This window comes from Embiotoca jacksoni, unplaced genomic scaffold (assembly GCF_022577435.1).
Source record: "Embiotoca jacksoni isolate LCO1_2020_lvr unplaced genomic scaffold, fEmbJac1.0.p SCAF_20, whole genome shotgun sequence".
Lineage (NCBI taxonomy): Eukaryota > Metazoa > Chordata > Actinopteri > Embiotocidae > Embiotoca > Embiotoca jacksoni.
Window position 1 is genome coordinate 8,569,293 of NW_027185341.1, and position 19,461 is coordinate 8,588,753.

Here is a 19,461-nt window from a genome sequence, read left to right on the forward strand (position 1 = left end):
TGGTTGCTTGTGTTGCGTTTGGAGCTGCCAGAGCCGCCGGTATTCAATATCTTAAACGCTCTCACGCCCCCCGGTATCATACGGTCAGAGAAAAAGCAAACGCATCGCAGGTTTATTCTCAACTTTAAGCGGTGTCTGTAATCACGCTGCAGTCCAATGCGAACAGCAAGACCCCGTTTGTTTGACTTTGGATTTATATCCTGTGATTTTTTTTTTTTTTTTTCTTTTTCTCTTTAGGAAGCACACGTCAAGATCACTCAACACCATACCGCAAACCCAAACATCCTATATTCCGCCGGAGGAATGTCAGGAATTCAAATCTCCGCCGGACGCTTTTGGAGGAAGCTGCGGCCTCACCTCTCCGGGGCTGCGGAGGGGGGTTTTTCGCGGCATCGACCGGGAACCTCCGCGTGATGATGCGACAGGACCTCGGTCCGTCCTGAAATCAACACAGGTGGGCGCCGAAGTGCTTTTTCAGCGTACTCTTAAAACTGTACTCGACAACCTGCCCGGAGGTTCTGGACGACGGACGACGCGCCGGACCGGCAAAGAAGAGAAAGGAACATAAAACCTCCGGGAGGAACAGAAAGAGAAAACGTCGGGGGGGGGGGGGGGGGGGGGGGGGGGGTGTTTTTTTTTGGTGGAGAATTGTCTCGGATCCTCGGAGACAATTCAGAAAAGCTCTCGTTCTTTTTTTCCCTTTGAGAAATCCTCACTAAACTCCCTGTTATTTTCTTAAAGAAGTGATCCGCCAAAATACTTCATCGCAAGCAATAACAGAATTATGGCTGACGTCAACAAGAATTGCACTTGAAGTGCAGCGGGTGTGAGTTATTCAGAGTGTCGAAAGATTTGATTTTTTCAGATGCAGTTTCCGTTCGGGTTTTTTTTTTTTTTTTTTTTTAATTTTTTTTTTTTTATTTCTTTCCGTACTTGACGTTAATGAAGGCCATAAAACCGGTTGGACGTTCGAAGGTGGGGGGGAGGGGGGGTGGTTAGTTTGGGGGGGGGGGGGGCAATTATTTCCGAGCAAATCCATTCCTTTTTTTTTCAAGCCCCTGTGACTTTTACTGCCTCTGTGTCCAATTTAGTGCAGAGATTATAACTGCAACAAATCACCGTGCGCCAGGGTGTCCGATCATCTCCGTGGCGGCGGGCCCGCTGAACCGAGAACGAGGTTTGCCCGCACGGCTTTGGGATAGTTCAACATTGAACAAATACAGGACAGAAACGGTGTCCTCTCAGAGGACGTGGACATGTCCAACTGATGAATGTAGTAATATCTTACAAGGTAGGTAGGTAGGTAGGTATTTACTTTATTAATCCCCGAGGGGAAGTTTTTTTCCGCTACAGCAGCGTACAGAAGCAATAAGATAATAATAGAAATAATAGAATCAAATAATAGAATAATAGAAAAGCAATAAAATAGCAGTAAATAGCAGTAAAAAATATAAATATAAAATGCACAGTATATACAGTACATTATATATCTATATATATTATATACAAACAAACCAAGAAACACAGTCAACATATATAATATATATAGATATATACAGTACAGTATATATCTATATATATTATATATATTGAAATGAGAAAATAATAGGTGCAACAGAACTAGAAGGATAAAAAATAACAAGGGATCTTGTAAAACCAACGCACCAAAAGGCTTTTCTGATCAGCGTCGTGATTCCACCGTGGAATCTTTGATTCCATTTTCTGTCATTTTTATCCCCGAAACTCCAAAATGTCCCAACTGCAGACAAGTCTTTACCCCAATTTTACATCAGCTTAGTCAGACCTAATTTCTGACAGTCCTTCTTCATCTTTCATGTCTTTCATGTCTTTCATGTCTTTCATTGTGCGTGCTTGATAAAGTCCCACGCTTTGAACCCTGCTACTTTCTGAACCAGCTCCATATTACAGCATGTCCCCAGAATGTCCTTCATATCGCACAGTGATACAAAAAAAAAACACACCAGACATCTCCCTCAAAAAGAACAGGCCAGCTCCTCAGCAGACACGGTAGTTTGCCCAAAATAAAAGACCTCAACCACATGGTGGGAATATCTGGTAAAAAAAAAACAAAGAAAGGAAAAGTGTATAATCTAATATAACAACACACATTTCTGGTTTTTTGGGGGGGGAAATATCTCAAGAACGACTGCTGAGGGATTGCTTTTAGATTTGTTTCTGACATGCGTGTTCCTCAAAGGAACTAATTTGGCAAATATTTTACTGAGCTAAAAATATGCCTGTAATCCAATAGCGCATGTACTGGGAACAAATAACACATGTACTGGGAACAAATAACACATGTACTGGGAACAAACACGCCGGCGTGTTGACCTACTGAACGAAGATAAGGAACGCCATAAACGGTGCGTCCGGTAAACAAACGCGCGCGTCAGCGCGGCGCCGAGGTCAGAACCGTCAGCGCGGCGCCGAGGTCAGAACCGTCGACGCCGTCCTGAGCGCGGCCCGACGGCAGACAGGACGGCCGGAGACTCTCGGTCTTGTTAACTTGTCTCTCTGCTACGTTCCCTCTGATCTGCCCCCTCACTACATCTCTTAATCCATCCGTCCCATTATAAAAACCCCTTCTTCCCAACTCCAGTTCCAATAAGTTCCCCCAGTCGACCATTAGGCCATCTCGGCGGTAATGGCCGCCGTGCCAAAAAGCATTCAGAAAGCATAAGTTTACGAGCTGTGACTCCGTCCGTCTCCGTCTCCAAAGCCCCGTATAAACTGCGATCAATGAGCATGTACGCGAGTGACGCTGCAAACGCCACCAGATTGAACTCTTGATGCCGGAGGGCAGCGGTCGGAACGTGGGGGAAGGTGATGGACAACATGGGGGAAGGTGATGGACAACATGGGGGAAGGTGATGGACGGCTCTCGACTTTCACCGGGTTGTCGATTGGAAAAAAAAACCCGAAACAATACGATCGGCCGCACTTTGATGAGCTTCCACCGGCGCGGAAAGAAAGCGGGATTGTAAAGTCTGGCGTCTGAAACCGCCCGCAGAAACATTAGACTTACATTTCTTTTTTTCTTTTTTTGTTCACTGTATAACTGAGTTTACAGTAACAGACAACAAAAACCAACAACGGTCTCTACTGGAGAGTATGAGCCCGCTTTAAAGGCTTTCTTTTTTTTTATTTTTTTACTTTTGTAGCATTTCCCAGAAAGTTTGCCAATTCGCATAAAAACCCAGTTGATCAAAAAAAACTCGTTCCTCTAAACTGGCGACGCTGGTCAACGTTGGTCCGACGCCAGCTGACACCGACCGTTTGACCACGCCTTTCACAGCTGACAACAAAAGCCGCGACTTAATGAACAACGGCGACGGATCGGTGCGAAAAGCCACCGGCTGAAATGTCTCGCCGCTGGCGCCTGTCAAGACACCTGGAGGGACAGCGGAGCGATAGAAATGGAAAAGAGGAGGAGGAGGAGGAGGAGGAGGAGAAGGAGGAGGAGAAGGGGCCGACGGAGGGGGGAAGGGTTTTGCTTTTGAAGCTCTCGGTGAAACGGCGGTGACGGAGCAGGCCTCGCGCCGGCAGCTCCGACGCCGGGCCTCCTGGTGACCGTCGGCGGCGTGAGCTGATGAAGAAAACAAACGTGTGCACTTACATGTTCAAGAACAGGAGAACCGGAGGCATTCGGACCGGCGCAGGTCGGCATTTTTCATTGTTTTGTTCGAGGCTCCTCTGCAGTCCAACGTTTAGAAAACTGCCAGAACCGCCTTATCAAAATAAAGTCGTTTTAAAAAGGTGCTGCTGGGGCCCGACTACCGTATGAACGAAGACAGATCCGGTGTTTCTTCAGGTAATTGGGTGAGTCGGGACCCTATTTTTTTTTTTTTTGTTGCATTTCCATACAGTTGGTTTATTTTTCCATTAAAACCTCTTTGGCAAGCGCAGCTTTAACATATTGTGGTCTCATATAAAAAAATTTAAAAAAAAACGTTTTCAAAAGAAAGAAAGGTTTTTCATCGTAGCCCGATGATTGATGTACGCAAGTCATTTATTATAACACACTTTAGTGGCAAACTAAAAGGGAGATACTAAATTGACATTTCTTTAGATTAGCGTGCACGTGTTGATCGTGTTTGCATTTACATGTCCAGATGCAGCTGAGTCGAAGGCAATAAAGCTGATGACTGTGTGTGTGTGTGTGTGTGTGTGTGTGTTCGCGTGTGTGTGCGCGTGTGTGTGTGTGTGTGTGTTTCCATTCACATCCAGATGCAGCTGAGCGCACAGGAAACGTGGTGTTAACTGGAGTCTCACTGCAGCAGCCCACAGGTTAAATGGTGTCACACTCAAAGGAAAGGGTTAAACGGAACCACATGGACACACACACACACACACGCACACACACACACACACACACGCACAAACAGATGTGGACACATTGTACACAAGCAGGAAAAAGCACAGTCGCTTGCTCGCACACTAGTTGTTGGGTCATGCAGTGTACATGTGTTGAAATGCAGATGTTTCTGTATCCATTGTTACATCTGTCACATTCTGTCTCTCTCTATTGTCTCCCTGACAGGCTGCTCGACAGCATGTGAGTGTTGGTTGTGTGTGTGTGTGTGTTTGCGTGTGTGTGTGTGTGTGTGTGTGTGTGTGTGTGTGTGTGTGTGTGTGTACACACACTGTGCCTCCGCGCACGACAGCCCGGCAGCGCAAAATAATTTAAAAAAAAAAAAAAAAAAAAGCCTCTCCTGCTATATATTAGCGGTTTTGTCAGGCCTCTGTGTTTGGCCATGTCGCCATGGTGACAGACCCTGCAGGCAAGCTTCGGGGCTACTCTGTTAGCATTAGTGCTGTTTGTGATGGCAGTGAACAGAGAGGGAGGGAACCGGGAGGGGGGGGGGGGGGGGTAAGATACTAACAGTCACTCCTTATTTTGGCAGCGTCTTCCTGTCTTTTTTTTTTTTTTTTTTTTTTTTAAAGCATCTAATAACAAGGATTAAATTTCACTTGGCTGCTACTTTTCTCGTCCCCACTTATGGTTTCCTTTGCTGTTTTCTGTCAGAGGTCTGAAGTGGCGCGTGCGTTCTCTTCGGTCCTCTCCGTGTGAACGGAGTTGAGTGTGCAATGCCGTCCTGTTGGACGGCGAGCTCACAGACGCAGACAAAAAGGTGCTGATCAGACAACATGACGAGTATTTACATCCTCAGAAGAGGGCCCAAAAAAAAAAAAGTTCAAAACTTTGGATCAATCACGTCACGTATGTCACGTACAGGCAACTAGATAACACACAATAGTTGGCGTTGGTCTCTACAGCGCAGTGGAAACATTAAAACTATGAAAAAACATGAAGCGTACAGAAGTACAACATGTTTTATATTTCACGTTCCACAAAGCGGTCACCCGTTTGCCTCGATGACAGCTTTGCCGGCTGTCGGCATTCATGAGTTCATCAACTGTGATGTATTATTAGTTAACAGCCCTGTCAAAAGTAAAGTGGTGGAATTACAATTGAGTGACCTTCCTCTGCCAGCCTGTAGCTCACAGCTTCAGTCCTCGCTGTGATCACGGTCTAAAAAAAAAAAACCCGTTTGCACTAAGATTTGCTAAGTCACTCTAAACGGGGGGACCGATCAGAGACCAGCGGGGGTGGCTTAGTGCGATGACATTGAAGTCTAGTTTATAATTTGTTTCTAAATGTAATTCCAATCATGGCGGCGGCGGCGGCGGTAGAGCCAGAAGAAGTGATACAAGTAGTGATAGCGAGGCAAGTAAATATCTAGTGGGAGCAAGAACAAGCCTAAAAGTCTGTAATGGTTGTCTACCGACACGGTGTTGCAATCTGCTCACATTCGGGAAACTGATATTTGCACTTGGTGAGTTTTGGCACACATCATATTGTATATTGTGGTCAGTGGCAAATGGTTAAAGGCTGCAGCGCCGCTGCCCTCGTTAGATGTGGCTTCCACCACGGTAGGATTGAGAGCATCAGCTGAGTTGTTCCAACGTACTGCTAGTATACAGCAAACAGCCCAATTCAACTACTGTAATAATACATATTTAGGCAAAAATAATTGAGGAAAAAGCTGTCCATCATTACTTAAGACATGAATCAGTCCAAAAAAAAAAGAAAAAAAAAAGATCTTTGGCAGTTTCTTCAAGTGCAGACAGCAAAAATGTCAAACGTGAAGAAACCGACTTTCAGGAGAACCACCTCAGGAGAGGAAGGCCGAGAGTTCCCTCTGCTGCAGAGCTCACTGGAGGTACCAGCCTCAGGAAGCACTAGTTTGCAGCACCTCAGATTAGAGCCCACATCAATGCCTCCATCGAATAACCTAATAAATCAGAAAAATAAATAAATTAGGTCCCCTTGGACGAAGGGAGGCGTGGTCCCTCAGGTGGACTCAGTTGTCCTCGTTGCTAATTGGAGATGTTGTCCCCCCCCCCCCTTTGTTTCTTTATAGCCTGTCATTTACAGGCATTTAGAGAAGTGGAAGGAGCCAAATGTAACTTGGTGCAAACTTCTGCAGCTCTTCTTTTTAGCCCTCATCTGCTGTTAGTGGAGTCAGCTTTCAGTCACACCTTTAAATGACACATTTCGAATTGGTATATTTCTATTTGTATACACACACAGATTCCACTGAGGAGTGTGTATTTGGTTTGGCCACTGGTGTCTGCTTATTTCACAACACGCATTAAAAAAAAAAAAAAAGTCAACACGCAGAAATTTAAACACACTCGCGAAGTCATCCATCATAGTAAAAATGTAACAGCCTCCTTTTAATGCAGTGGCACTACTTTTAAATAAACTCTTCTTACTGGTGCAGTCAAGGACAAGCTGGCTGCTGAAAGACGCTGCATTCATGAGCCGTTGGAAAAAAATGGAAAAACAAAAGCCAACAACATGCAAACATGGATTTTGAGAATTCGACAGCTAACTCTGGTCTTAAAACAGTCCCTGATCGCAAAGGCCCACACAGCAAGCATGTGTCGCCAAAATAATGGTACGGTTTTGGAAATTGTTGACAAAAATGCAAACCATATTTTGTAGTAATTAAAGACAAGTCAAAATGATAAATGAATTAATATACACTGTAGTTTTGACGAGCATGTGTGAATACTTCAGTGTTTCCGTGTTGTGCTTTCCTGAACGTCTACATCACTGCATTTTAGAAGCATTTGCTAGACGACGGTACAAGTTGGTTGGCTTTGTTTGTTTGGGTTGTCATAATATGCAACAAGTTGTATGCTCCATGACACTGGGCTCGGATGAGGTTGTTAAGCAACATCGGCCACGAGTTTTGGAGAGTGTGATTTTTTTTTTACTGAATCCCGTAAATCATAAGAAAAGAGAATAGCGCTGCGTTCTGCTCCACAGTATTACTAAATCTGACCACCGTTACATAGAGCTCTGTGTCAGTCCTCAAGCTTTCACGCAACTTTTCCACATCTCTCTATTTTCTGTACTATTTTGGTCACATTTCCTCTGCAGTCTTGTCATGTGTGACTCAGGATACTAGTTTTACTGTGGCCAATGATTATTTATCTTCTTTACCTACTCTTCACTGATTCACGCCAAGTTACATGTACTGTATAATCAAAATGACATCTGTGTGGTTGTCATTGAGAAGCTGTTGGTCCAACTTTTCAGTGGGTGGTTACACTAATAACCCCAGCTCTAAGCTTTTTACCTGAGGAACTTGATCAAATGTAAATAATGTAACAGAAACATGAAACTTCGTTCGAACGTTTAGGTGTGAGAACGCCCTCACGGCAAACAGGTATCTGACGTCAATAATCCTCATTCATAAAAAATATTGTCATCAAGTTTTTGGACTGTAGTCATGTTATCAGCACACTCATTCTTTTTTTTCTTCTTTTTTTTTTTATAAAGAAAGCAGCCTTTGAACAATTTCCCAAAGACACAACAATTTTTAAATGTACATTACGGGAAGGAATACAGTTTTCACACTGTGATGCACTTTATTTCCTTTGTCATAAGCTTTGCAAGTCACATTGTGATTCATGTTATCAACTCTGCTTCATGAGAGGCTCTCACTCGGTATGTCTGCTCTTGGGTATGTTAACAGGTGAAATGTCCTTTGCTGCCCTTTGGTGAAGATAAATGAGACTCAAGAGAAGTGGGGAATTGTGGAAAAAAAAAAACCTTATCTTACAAGAACATGAGGGTCTGGCAGGAGAGGAAAACCAGAACACATACACACACAAACACACATTAAGCAGCCAAATATATTTAGGCATTACACAATATACACAACACACAACCTAACTTACCTAACACACACACATTTTCTATAGACACACAGTTTGTGGGATCCTGGTTGCACACATCCAAAACACTAACCACACTGTTTACCCACCTACGCTCAACTGTAGCTTGTTACCACGACGACGCCAGCAGCCATAAATCCCTATATTGACTGAAACGATCATTAATCTTTTCAAGTTTCTCCCGATGGACCAGTAATGATATGTTAGTATTCCAAACTCCGAGCAGCGCGGCGTTGGTGGACTATCACCCACCAAAATGAAAACATGAGGCAATATGTTGGGAGACACGCAGAGAGAGGCCTGTGACCAGAGGGTTGCCAGTTTGAATCCCGGAAAAGCTGGGAAAATCTGACTGGAGATGGAGCACGCGGATTGCTCTCCATTTTGAGTCCCAATGGGACGGAGTGGAAAGTACATGGCGAGTCCGGACCAATGGCTACTTTATTGACCACCGGTGATGACAGAAAGGATCCCCTGATTTATCATCGCCCGAACATGGGTTTTCTTTTTTCACTTGGATTTTTGAGTCGTTGCTTTTGTAATCCACAAACTGTTGTACTGTACTCTCAGAAACATTCAGTGCATATTGTAACGACATAGTGAATGGCCGCTTGATATCACAGAGCATGTATTCTTTTCAAGGATGTTGGCGATTAAACGCCACAACGCCGGACGGTCAAGTTCCAGATTCCACCCACGTCGGCACAGACTCGCTTAACATAGACTTTGAATGACTTTGGCCAATAAAGCTGATCCTGATTGAATGCAGTTGTGGCCATGACAGTAGAAACATTTTTTGCTAAAAAAAAAAAAAAAAGGATGTTGCTGCAAAGAAGCTACACATTGTAAAACGCTGACGCTTCACTCACATCTTTAACCCGACAGCAAAGACAATCCATACAATCAGTGCAGTTTTAAGGTGGACACCCAAGATGATTGTCACCAATTCAAAATCTGACCAAATGTGAAATATTGTTTCACATTTTGATGTCAGTGACCTTTGACCTTTTGCATGTAAAATGTCATCACTTCACCTTTTTTTTCTTGTTCGAAATTGTTGTGACTGTTTGTCATGATTAGGATATGAATTATTGAGTTATGATCACAAACAGGTTTTTGAAGGTCACAGTGACCTTTAACCACCAAAATTGTATCGGTTCCTCCTTGGGACCAAGTGAACATTTGTGCCAAATTCATTCCCCCAAAGCATTCCCCAGAAATTGTGTTCCCATGTATCAACATGAGGTTGGAGTGACATTGACCTTTGACCCCACGCCCCCTCCCTCCCTTCAAAGTCTTATTAGCTCATCCTCGAGTCCAAGTGAACGTTTGTGCCACATTTAAAGAAATTCCATATTGAGGTGTTCTTAAGACAACTGTGTGAGGTCGCCTTGACCTTTAACCTCAAAATCAAATGAGTTCATCTTTAGAACCAAGTGAATACAGCTTCACAAAGCTGTTTAATGCTCCCGGTTCTATTAGAATAATCAAGAATTTTGTCAAATTACACGTCAAGCAATTGCCCAATATTGTGTACAGAATAAACAGAAATAATACAATATTTGATACAATAATATATGAAAATATATATTTTTTTGAGAAACAACTTCCAGGTGCTGCTAAAACACATCGAACCAGCGCCACACAGGCTCCTCTCAACCACAAAAACAGGGTGGTCTCAAATTCTTATAATAACTTGCCAACACATTAACTGTCTTTTGCTAAGAACGTTACACAAGGACACAGAAGCAGAATAACAATAATATGAAGACTCTGTTCTGCTCATGGAAAACACAGTAGGAGATGCTGGATGAGCTCCAGACTGCTGTAATCTTTTCATGTTCGGTGGAGCATTTCAGGGATTTAGTAGCACAGTTTATGTCCGTTTCAGGTACGTCGGTATTGGAACATCTGCTTGTGTACGCTATCGGGAGAATATCCTGTCCAAAATATTTTTCCAAACTGTTATGTTGTGGACATGGAAATACTCAAACCATGACAGTATTTTGTTATCCATTTTCAAAACCTTTTGACAACTAATGGCCTTGGAAATACCTGTGGTTTATTGGTCAAGAATGGACGACCGATGCACCGCAGTTATTTCCAACCATTTCACACCATTACAATACGAAGGCGACGACATCACAAAAAGTTCAAATTATGAGTTTTTCCATTTAACCAATTTGTATGATGAAAGAACTTGAACATGACTTGAATTTGAAGCCCACACAGCGGTGGAAGCTGTACCTAAAGAATTTAAACACTCAACCTCATGAAGCCAAACCTCTCTTTCTGAACCAAGCCTTGTCCCGTTGGCCACAAAGAGCTCGGCATCGCCAGCACTACCATTGTCATGGTAAAACGCCCCTGTCTTACATTTTCCTCACAGTTTATGCACTCTATAAGATCTTCAGATAGATATGTTTTTTGAGCACCATAATAACGCCAAATCAGTTGAAAATAAGTAATTCTGCACTGCATTAATAATATCTGGAGGAACAAATGCAATTTCGCTTGACCTGCCGGTGATGATCCGTCAAGTCACTCTGGCAGACTTGTATTCCAGCGCTTTGCTTCACCGCGTCGAGCTTGCAACTCAAAACAAACCGCTCATAGCATATCGAACATACCCGAGGCTGCATTCTCCGTTCCCTCACGCCGCCGCAACCGACCGCAGTGGCGTGTTTGTTTTGCTTGAACGCTGGGCGAAGGCTTAGATAAATATACGGCATTGGGAAAGCTACGTGTGATGGGTTATTAATGCGGCATTTTATGATGGACAAACATGTCTCGTTGAAGGGTGGGGGTGTCGGGGGTTGGGCTGGGTTGCGTAACAAGCACATTTTTTGTCTAGCCATAATGGCTTTTTGGAGCTGAGAGAAGGAGGAGGAGAGAGACGGCGAAGGCTTTCTCTTCCAGGTTGTTGGATAGAGGACAACTGATTGTTACATGTTTATCGAAGACCAAGAGCAATATACACAGAGTGATAGATGGCGATGCGTCAGATTGCTTTGGCCAATATGCTTGAAGACGCCAGTGGTTATTTTCTATATATGCTACATCTCTGCAGTTTCCCTCATTCTTTTCTTTTTTTTTTTTTTACTTTATCCAACACAAAAGAATGCAATCATGAAATCCTCCACTCAAACTGTGTGTGATATTAGCTACTAGCCTACGGGGGCCTGTAATCTGAGCGCCCATATGACTTCACAGGCTAGGAACTCGCCGGTTCTGCCGCTCATGCGGTCTTCACGGGGCCTAGGTAAACAATGGAAGGATAAGAAGGGTGTTTATAGGCTCATGTGTGGCCATGAATGGGTATGTGGTGGATGTACACATGGCTACGCAAGCAGCCAGTTATGTCCAGTAAGGTCAAGTGAGTTGAACTGAAGGAGTGTAAAGTGCTGAGGAGAAAAAAAAAAAAAAGACAGAAGGTGCAGCCAAGGGACTAACTTCTGTTTAGGTTGCGTCACTGTTACACCTGTTCATCGCCGTGACAACATGCATATGACTTGTCTTTTTAAGTTTTTCCTATAATCATGGTATAAATATTCTCCTGCCGTGCTGTCAAGATTAACAGTTTTACAATCTATTTAGCTATTTTTGTGAAAAAAAAAAAAACACTTTAAAATGAGTGCAGAGCTTTCATCTGACTGGTGTCTTCTATCAATAAGGGCTACTGTATTAACTAAGCTACTGCTGTGCAAGGTCACTCACAGATAAATAGCTGTCTGGACTTGACTGCCGTCCCTGGCAACTATCTGTAGGAGGTGAGTCGAATAGCTTCAGCTGAATCTGCGTGTCCACTTACGAGTGCTAACTGCCTTCACAGACAACATACAGTTTGGGATATAAATGATCCTCTTTGAGCCGTTAGTGGACTTTAGCTTTTATATTTGATGCAAAATAGGTTTCCACTAGCTGTTGGTAGACAGCAGGAGCCAGTGTTAACACTATTCACTGTCAACTTTGACTGCATAAACTAACTTGTTTTTAGCCACTCGGGGGCAGCGCAGCAAGCTTTAAAGACAACATTAACAATCAGCATGATCACCTTCTGTATTTAGACATCCAGCAGACAAAAAGTAACCTTTAATTCAGTCATGTTTCTGGACAGCAGGCGATTATCAGTACAGTATCCACTCTTCTTTCACTCTGATTTGGCCTCAGCCGACTCCTCAGACTGTGATAGCAGCTAAGATCTAACTAATAGACTTGGTCTAAAGTTAAGCTCCGTGCAAAGTTGTTTGGCTCTTGACTGTTTGAGGAGGAATAATTCGCTATGAATTCTGGGTAAATTACTGCTAATTTTCAAACTAAAAAACATGGCAAGCCAAACAACCACATCAACAGTTACCACCAAGTTTGGCAACGGTTTGCTAACTTGGTGAGTCTGTTGTTGGTGCAGGGCAGCTAGCTACATGCTACAGTTCTTCATCATAGCTAAGGCCGGGCGATATGGACAAAATCAAATATCACAACACTTACACAATGCACAATACAAATACCTCAAAAACCATATCGTGACAATCTTGTAGGAATGACTGTTGGTCCTTTCACAAAACATTTACACAATGATATTTTTGATGAATAATCATCAGAGGTGTGGATATAATGACAAAGTGGGCAAAGGCAAACAGAACAGCGAGAACAGTGTGGTTAGTTAAGAAAAATGACAACGCTTTACTGTAAGCAGCCTTTAAAACCAAGAAAACAACGCTTATGTTATATTACTGTATCTGAAATCTACTACAATATCTGGCCTCATATTGCCATATGATATGATACGGTCAGAGAAACCTGAAAATGTAAAGTGTCAGGCTTTAAAACCAAAACAATGATCTAAAAGTGTCAGGCTCCCCGTCTGACCTCGTGTGACCTCCGCTCATTCCCCTGTTTGTTGTTGTGTGCCATGTGCTTTATGTTTTGGTCCGTGTCTTGAGGGGATGGATTTCTCCACAGCCCGCCTCCAGACTCCTCCCACTTCCACTCTCCTGATCGGCTGGCACAGCTGCTGTCAATCCAGTTAATCACCTCCTGGGAGTAAAACGAGCGCGGTCCTGCGCTCCAGCTTCGTCGGTCCGTTCCGTCTTCTCACCCGGCACCACTGCGGCTGTACGTTTTTTTCACCCTCATTATTCCTCGTCCCAGTTTCTGTCCGCCCGCCTGCCTCAGCAACGTGCCAGCAGTCTGCCTGATCTGTCCCCTCGTCTCGTCTCTGGCTTACCTGACGTCCTGCCGACACAGCCTCACCTCAGAAAAGACTGCGGGTTACACATTCCAAACTTCATCTACAGCACCTGTCTTCAATAAAACTTTCCATTTTATTCTCCCCGTCTTCGCCTCCGTGTCTGCTCTTGGATCCACAACCAGCTACCACGCAACAAAAACATGCTGAAACTCTACGTATAGCTAAAGAATACTGAAGAGTTGAGTGATAATTTACTTTAGTTTTGTCATTATGAAAGACCGTTTTTAGATGACGCATCATTTGTGGGACCATTGTTGATGTGGTGCAGCGTTAATATTGAAGTGCACAAACACTGTAGATGTGCATGAAGTAATTTCGCTTAACCCATTTCATTTGGAGGACATGGATTTTACTTTTGTGATCTCACTAACAAAAACATTTTGCTTTTTTTTTTAAATTATTATTTGATTTGAACTAAGTTGGTGAAATATTTGTTTTATTATACTGTCAATAAGTTAACATTGAGCAATATTTTCCTTTTAAAATAAAACGAACCTGTTTATTTGCAAAACTTGGAGAAGTGGCCGAGTTTGATTGACCTAACAGTGTGTGTTATGAGGCGAGGTGTTTCTGGACCCAAACGCAGGCACACAGACTCAGGTGACAGGCAGGATATAGTTCAAAAACAGTCTTTATTGTTCAACACAGGCCGGTACCTAAAGTCAATGTCTGATTCCTGAGTTGGGAGGGAAACTCCACCGACTCTCACCGGGGGGCCAGGCTGCGCTGGAGGAATCCCGAGGTCCTCCACAGCGAGCAGCAACAGACTCTGGTACTGGAGTGACCGGGCAGCTCTGACTGATGGCTCTGACTGGTAGCTCTGCAGCACCTGGTACTCCCAGGTGGTCTCCCATCCAAGTACTAACAAGGCCCAACCCTGTTTAGCTTCAGCCGAGATTGGGAGCACTGACGGATCGCACGGACTAGAAGCAGAAACAGGGTACCAGTAAAGGAGCGGGAGCAGGAGCAGCAACGGGAACCGGAACAGACGGACGGGTGACTGGCAGTATCTAGCGGTATGGACCGACACTAGATGACTGCAGGGGCAGGGTACATATAGTCCGGGGAGGTGATCAGTGATCAGGCGGCACAGTGGTGCAGTGGTTAGCATTGTCACCTCACAGCAAAAAGGTTCGGGGTTCGAATCTGGTCCTGGGCCTTTCTGTGCGGAGTTTGCATGTTCTCCCTGTGCTTGCGTGGGTTCTCTCCGGGTGCTCCGGATTCCTCCCACCATCCAAAAAAACATGCACCTCCCCAGCTCCTCCTGCCCACATGCCTAAGTGTCCTTGAGCAAGACACTGAACCCTAAATTGCTCCCGATGGTGTACCATCGGTATGTTGTAAGTCGCTTTGGATAAAAGCGTCAGCTAAATGAAATGTAATGTAATGATCAGGGAAATGAGCCACCTGCAGCTAGTGATTTGGGGAGAGTGCTGGCAGCTGCCGAGACCGGTGAGGGGTGTGTCCATGGGAGGTGACAGGAGGCGGGGAGAGGAGGACACAGAACACATGGGGAAACAATAACAAATAAACAGGGGAATGACCGAAAACATGAGGAGAGGTGACTGGAGACAAAACAGAGGAGCAGACAGGAATCCTGACAGTGTGATGCCCACAAAATGGGTCGTCACATTTTCTTTTAAGTGGGAATTGGTTTTATATCGATTGTTTCTATAACTTTTGAAATGAACTGATGAAGACCAGTGCTCCAATATGATCTTATTTAAGAGTCTGCCCTCACCTGTGGCCAGTAGGTGGCAGTGCAGCGCTGTGGTTTCACCTCCTGCTACATCTCATAGCTCGAGAGGACATTGAACAAGAAAGCCACGCGTCTGCCCGTCTTCATCATTTTATCCTTTTTTCTCAGGTTAGCGACGTGTGCAAATCCACAAAGCACCTTACAGATAACTTCAAGCCGAGTGTTTACACATTACCTTGGTTAAAATCATTCAGTGTTGTGTTTTAGTCGTATTAGCAGCTACGAGCGATCGTGTCCAGTCCGAGTGCTAGCCGCCAGCTCAAACATAATAACGGAGTATTCCTGTGTGTCACAGGGCGGTTTCCTGACTCCTGTACATTGTTTTATTATAAAGAAGCAGATTATCTCAATATGTTTAAAGGATGCATTTCATGTTAAGTCGGTTTGGTTTGTGTTCAGCAAAATGTAAGTTATGTGTCCTTTAGTGTCTGCTGGCCCTGTCAGCTAAAGTATATACGTATACGTTCACCATTTTGTGTAATTTACCGCCAAGCGTATGAGTCAATCTCTCAGTAGATATCTGTTCATTTTGCAAGTCTATAAACAGCTAGTGTGGGTTGAATACCAATTTAGCACATCAAATAGGGGAATTTAAGTTCATTATTACAACATATATGAATAAATGAAATGGGACCGTGTGAATCTGTAGTTTTATTTTGGTAACTTTTGATTTAATTTAGTCCAGGGACATTTCTCACATATGTTTGATACAGATATTTGGAGAGTGATTTTGCACTTTTCAGTTGTTGCCGTTTACATTTGGAATTTGTTGATGTTGTGCAATAGAGATATACTGCAGCTCGAGAGGACATCGAACAAGAAGCCACGCGTCTGCCCGTCTCGTCATTTTATCCTGTTTACTCAGCTACCCAAATCTGTTCTCGTCTTCTCCCTGGCGGAGAGCTGTAACAAGTGACTATTGATGAACAAATTCAAAAACACGACTTATTTCAGTCTCTCTGAACAAATCTGAGTAAACGGAGGATCACAGCTCATCGGTTCAAATTTTCAATGACAATGCTCAAGGCCCTCAGTGTAGAGAGGTGCATCACACTTCTCATCTACATCTGTGGAAACGCTTCCCCGTGTTCACAGGTCACTGAGATTTTCCGCCGCCTCTTGCAGAATCCTGAGTGACAGTCGTTACCATTGAAGACCTTCTGCCACGGCCAAGAGATCGTTTTCCAAATCTCTTCAGGGGGACACGGATCGCTGAAAGAGCAGGAGGTCATGTTCACGACCGTAACATCTCTGAAAAACAACCGGCTTTTCACCTCTCCGCCGCACTGTGACGCTCTGGATGCTGACCGCTGAGAGCCTCAGAGCATTTCTCTGCAGCGTTGGTTGCCACGGTTACAATATTGTTATCCTACTGCCGAACCTACACGTCAACAGACTTGCGCTGCCACGTGCTGTACCAATACTAGCCTTCATGTGACGAAGAAAGACGCTGAAACGGCAGAGGAAGAGAGAGAAATTGGGTGAGGCGGTATCTTTTTCCACCCTGTCGCTGTTTTCTCTCCTCCAACTGGATCTCAGTGAAACTCAAGGTCCCTTTTCTTCTCTGCTCCATCCTCCCTCTCCACCTCTCCACCTCTCCTTTTTTTTCTTTCCCCCCCCTCTGACGTCAAACTCAACAGCAGCAAAACTTGCTGCTGGGATATGGCAGCCTCACGAAACTTAATAACACATGTCAAGAGTCCCCTACTCATAACCAGTTGTGTAACACCGGTGGATCACATTATGTTTCTATTTTTGCCCCGCTTTGGCCGCGGCCACTCTCTTACACAATAAAAAACCCACCCTTGTTTTCATTTTGCTGAAGTTTTGCCTCCGTCAAAGATGCCGTTTCCTGAACATAGAAGTGCATTGCCCCCATTTGTACCTCTAGAATACAGCTGTGTGTGTGAGTCGCAGTTTTCTAAAAGGTCAAATCAGTGACTGCATATAAACATAGATGGAGTCTCTGGGTTTGAAAAGGGGAGCCAATGCAGAAGGACCTTTAAAGTGCACTACCACTGAAGGTCGCTTCACCATTCACTTCACTACTATTCTTTTCCACAACTCATTATGGCGTCATTAGCTAAATTCACTCCTTCTGATCAGCGTCCTTCTGTAAATACTTTCTAAAATGATGCGATAACATCCCTCAGAGAGGTGTATTTAGCTAATAATAGCATGATAACTTGTAGGAAAGATTTGACTGAATTTGTATTTTATGAGAGAAGTTGAATGGGAGTCTAGGGAACTAGAGCCGATCCTTATAGAGCCCTCGGTGGTATTGGAGTTTAAGGCACTTGCGCATTGGCCTCACTTTTCAGACCTGGAAGTTATGTCCACATACAGCTTGTCCAAATATGGTCACGTTTGGCTTCAAAAAACCAACACAACTCACAAACAAAGAAGTGATGTCACGCTGTGTTGCCACTTGGCTAAAATCTGTTTAATTTGGCTGTTGACTGAGTTAAGATGTTATCCTCCCTAACAGCCTTTAACAAATACATGCGATGTTAAAGTGGCGTGGGTTCATTCGGTAGCCCCTTAATTCAGATCGACCGACATTAATCAATCAGACATTAGTTAAACTAAAAAAATAGGCAACACCTAAAAATAGGTGCGTCGATAAACACATTGTAGTGTTTCATTCACCAGCATGACAATTGTTATTGGGGGAAGAAGTCCCAGCAGCAACATTACAGAGTCCAGTATTGATTCTCCTTGAAGCTTTATTTTGTCTTCAGTGCATCAACGTTCACCAGTTAGTCCCCATTTCAGTTAATAAGTATGAATCAAAACCTTCAAGTTGCCGACCATAAAACCAAAAACACTCAGCTGAAAGACACTAAAACGACAGAGTAATGCAACGACTTTCTGTGGCTTCTCCCGTATAAACGACCCTGTCAATATTCCACTATCATCTCAGCCATAAAATATCAATTTGAGCAGCCTTGAAGCTCTTTGTTCCCTCTTCCATTATCTCAGCAGGCGTTTCCTGACTCCTGCAACACAATGCCACAAATCTAGTGTATAAAAGCCTGCTCTGTATGTATATTTTCTTTGCTTTCATACACAGATGAAAGAACTCATTGACCAGCATTTTTACAATGAATACAATTTCCGTGCCTCTTTAACTTGCTGTACACTGCAGACAGGAACTGAGCACTTCAAAGACGACAAGAAGGAGCAGAGCTTTCCAGGATGCTCGCTGGGTGAGAGTTTTTCCTTTTTATCCCAGAAATAGATGAGATAGTCACCGTGTGCCAAAGGAAACTTTGAGGCCCTTGCCAGAGAATATGGAAATGCAGAGAGAGATGAGTCTCAGGTCAGAGGAAAGAGAAAGGGACTCCATGGTGGGATATGACCTGAACCTCCTTCGCTGGCTTCTTGCGGAATGAAAATGCCACTGTAGCAGACAGTTTATTTCACCATAAACTAAGATGAAGACCAAATTCGGCACTGTACTGTTACTTTTCCATTTTGAAGACTTTCTTTTGAAAATAAACAAAATATTTGTGAAATTTGTCTTGGTTCTTGGACTTAGTCATGGATTCAGACAGCCAAGGTTTTATACTTTACAAACATAAGGAACCCTCATCTTGAGGGTCTTTCCATATCATGGACCTGCAGTGACGAGCAGTGGAGGGGTGGGTGGAATATATTCATAGATCCATGCGTACCGTATGAAGGTGTAGAGTCACATCCAAGCTACATTAAGGCTTTCTTTTTTTTTTTTTTAAATGCAAAAGAACTGTATTGAATTTTTTTTTTTTATATATATATTTTGGCATAGCTAACATCAGAGCTGCGTATCTTTATGGCACCGAGTGAATCTTTTATCGTTTACTTTATGGGCAGCCCATCCACTGCTCTGTTTCAACCATTGACTGAATATAAAAGTGGAAGTAGCTTCCGGCTCTAAACAATGAGGCCAACGCAGAAGTGCCTCAAACTGTAATACCACCGGTTGCCACTACAGGTCGACTCCAGAATGCCTCCGGCTCCATAAACTGCCATTCAACTTCTCTCATGAAATGCTCAGTCAATAAAGTTTCTCCACACGTTTTCTGTATATCGTTCGCCAAATTCACTCATTCAGATTAGTGTTCTGGCCGTCTATCTGAAAATAATCCCGTCTTTAATTGTAAAATAAGCTTCAAAAAGCTGGGTTTTGCGGGGG